Source organism: Elephantulus edwardii, unplaced genomic scaffold (assembly GCF_000299155.1).
Source record: "Elephantulus edwardii isolate Elephantulus edwardi_28Jun2011 unplaced genomic scaffold, EleEdw1.0 scaffold00144, whole genome shotgun sequence".
Taxonomy (NCBI): Eukaryota; Metazoa; Chordata; class Mammalia; order Macroscelidea; family Macroscelididae; genus Elephantulus; species Elephantulus edwardii.
Window position 1 is genome coordinate 343,617 of NW_006399894.1, and position 4,059 is coordinate 347,675.

The window sequence follows — 4,059 nt, forward strand, 5'->3', positions numbered from 1 at the left end:
TTGCTATTGTGAACAAAGCTGCAATAAACATGGGTGTGCATATATCTGCTTGGATGTCAGCTATGGTCTCTTCAGGGTATATTCCGCCATGGCATTCCTTAAGCTGTGAGTGCATCACTCCAATATCTGCCTTCACAGTCACATGGAATTTTGGTGGCTTAGTGGTAAGGAGTTGCACTGCCAATCCAAAAGATCATGATTCAAATCTGCCAGTTGATCTGTGGGAAAAAGATGGGCACTCTCCACCCCCTCGCCCCCGTGTGACTTACTGCCTCTGAAAATGAACTAAAGGGTCATCTATCATTTGATGGTATAGAACAATAACATAGCAACCCTACAATTGAAGCAGTATCTTCTTTATGTTTTAGATATATGAACATATGAGTGGCAACTCTTTACAACATTAACTTCATAAAGAAACAGCTTCTTCAAGTTCCTGGCATGCTGCCGCCAATTGTTTATATTCCTTAGCTTGTTTGTTTACTTGCTTATGTACAAGGGAGGGTTAACTGGCCTTTTGGATTCTCTGTCTTTGATCTGGTCGTTTTACTGAGTATTAGGCCTTCAGTATTGGGATAACTGAGAAAAATATTAAAGAAAATGTCAGAATAAAAAAGTATGAATGTAAAAAAATTGGACATTGTTAAAGAAATGGAACACATAAATAGTGATATAGTAGACATTGGTGAAATTAAATGGATTGGCATAGAACATTTTGACTCAAACAACCACATGCCAGAAATAAAGGTGAAGAAAAGCAGGTTTGCATTCATCATAAAAAGATAATTTCTATGATTAAGTATTATTAGTATCACAAGAGTCCAGAATAAGAGTGGCATAGTAAAGTGATCGGGGAGGTGGGCACTGCAGAATAAGAAAAGAACTTTTTTTCCAAAGGAAAAAGCAGACTCAGGGGAGTGAGGACAGGAAGGAAAATGTGCAACAATGAGTGAATGAAAATCCAAGTTCTTTATACAATAAAATCTCAATTGAAAAAAGAAAAATAAAAGATAATTTCTAGATCCATCTTGAAATACATGTTATGAGTGACAGGACAATATCCATCCACATACAAGGAAGACCTATTAATACCACTATCATTCACATATTTTCACCAACAACCAGAGCCAAAGAACAAAAAACAAAGATGATTTCTACCAACTTTTGCAGTCAGTATTTGATAAAACATGAAAGCAAGATGCATTAATAGTGGGTGGCTGGAATGCAACAGTTGGAAACAGGGAAGAAGGATCAGTAGTAGGAAAACATGTACTTGGTGGCAGAAATGAGGATGGAGATGAATGGTAGAATTCTGTGCAATCAATGATTTATTCATTGCAAATAATTTTTACAAGAAACATAAAGTGACTATTCATTTTACAAAAACATCATCAGATGGTTTACATAATCAGGATATGAGTTGTTTGGTAAATTTGATTTAATTAACAATTAGGTATTAGTTATCTGGTTGTTTTTATTTAATTACCAATCAGTTGTGGACTAGAAGCCTCTTATTTAAATCAACTGGAACCCAATGGGTGGGCCTTTGTGATTAAAAGTTGACTGGGCCCAAAGGCCTCAGCCCTGAGGGTCTGGTGTGAAGACTGATTTGCTATTGTTGTTGTTGTTTTGTTAAGTGCTGTCCAGTCACAGGTGACTCATAGCGACCCAATGAATACAAAATAATTGTCAGTTTGTTTTGTTTGGAGGAAACATTGTTTTAAATGGTACAGCCTTGACTGTTACTTTGCTATAGTGAGATAATTTGTGGGTTGCTGTGATCCTGAAAGCTATGTCACTGGTGTGTCAAATGCCACAAAGGTTACCTGTTGTGTACAGATTTTAGTAGAGCTCCCAGATAAAGACAAAAAAGGAAGCCGAATTGGCCATTCACTTCTTTATCTGAAAACCCTATGAATGAACAGTAAAGGAGTGAAGATGGTGGAAGTATATACAAGTAGTGGTAGAGTCCAGATTGGAAGTCAGAGGAAATGAGGAAAAATAATGGCAAATATTATTTAATAATTGGAACAAGAAATGTACATAGCTTGAATGTTGGAAATTTAGAAATTGTGGGAAAAAAAGAAATGGAACACGTGAGCATCAACACAACTATGCATTAGTGAGAAGAGATGGACTAGCTTTGGCCACTTTGAATCAGATAATCACATGGTATATTATGATGGGAATGAAAAACAGAAGAAGAATGGTGTTGCATTCATAGTCAAAAAGTCAATCTCAAGTTAAATCCTCAATTACAATGTTGTGAATGATAGGATATTATCCATACACCTACAAGGAAGACCTTTAGTATGACTATAATTCAAATATATGCTCCTACATCTAGAGCCAAAGAGGAAGAAATTGAAATTTTTTTACTAAATCTTACAGTCTGAAATTAAGCAAACATGCAATAGAGTTGCATTAATGATAATTGGTGACTAGAATGCAAAAGTTGGAAACAGTGAAGAAGGAATAGTAGTCGGAAAATATGGGTTTGGTGATACAAATGAGGCTGGAAATAGAATGACCAAATTTTTTATTTTCAATTATTTATTCATTGCAAATACCTTTCTTAAAAGACACAAATCACAACTTTACACGCAGACTTCACCTGGTGGGCTGCATAGGAAGCAAATTGACTATAGCTATGGAAGAAATCATCAGAGAAGTTCAATATTGGCAGCTAAAACTAGGCCAGGGATAGACTGTGGGTCAGACTGTCAATTACTCATGTGCAAGTTAAAATTGAGGCAAAAAAAAATAATAAAATAAGCCCACAAGAACCAAAATATGATCTTGAATCTATTCCATCCAAACTTCAAAATCACCTTAAAAATAGGTTGAAAGCATTGAACATCAATGATCAAAGACGAGATCAGTTGTGGGATGGTATCAAAGGTATCACCAATGGTGAAAGAAAAAGGTCATTACAAAGACTGAGGAGAAAGGAAAAACCAAAATAGATGTCAGAAGAGACTCTAAAAATTGCACTGCAGCATCAAGAAGCCAAAACAAAGGGGAGACGTGCAAAAGTAAAAGAGTTGAACAAAAGATTTCAAAGACAGCTCAAAACAACAAAGCAAAGTATTATAATGGGGTGTGCAGAGAGCTGGAATTGAGAATAAAAAGGGAAGAACTTGCTCTACATTTCTCAAGCTAATAGAAATGAAAAACAAATTTAAGTCTCAAGTCTCAGTATTGAAAAATGCATGGACAATATGCTGAATGACCCAGGAGCATTAAAGGAAGACAAAGGGAATATACGGAACTACTATACCTGAAAGAACTAACAGACATTGAAAATTTTCAGGAAGTATCTAGAAGAACAAACAAGTTCATCCTGGAGTGGGTGAAGCCAGGCTACCCCTTGGAAGCAAGGATTCTGAAGTTCCGTCTGACATATTTTGGACATATTGCAAGGAGGGATCAGTCCTTGGAGAGGGATGTCATGCTTGGGGGGGGGGGAAGAGGGACAGTGCAGGAAAGGAAAACCCTCAATGAGATGGATTACTTCAGTCACAGTCACTGAGGTAATGGGAATAGGCATGCTGGAGACAATAAGATTGGCAAGGGATAGAGCAGGGTTTAGGGCTGTTGTACATCAGATCACTATGAGTCACAGGTGACTCAATGGCACATAACAACAACCATGTGAGTAGAAACCAATGGTAATGAAGTAAGAAGGAGAAGTTGTATTGAAGGCATTGGAAAAAAATAAGGCTCCAGGAACCAAAAGAATACCACTTGATATGTTTCAATTAACAAATGCAGCCCTAGATTCAGTCATCAGTCTGTTGTTTGCTATAGTTATGTGCTGTTGAGTCACTTGTGACTCATAATAACCCTATGTACAACAAGTCTGAACTCTGCTCTATCCTGAGCCAATCTTATTGTCTCTGATGCACCTACCCTCATTACCCCAGGCATAGAATCAGTCCATCTCATCCAGGGACTTCCTCTCTTCCCTCTGCAAGAACTGGTCCCTCCTTGTAAAATGCCCAAAATATGTCAGACAGAGCTTCAGAATGCATGCCTTCAAGAAGCAGCCTGGTTTCA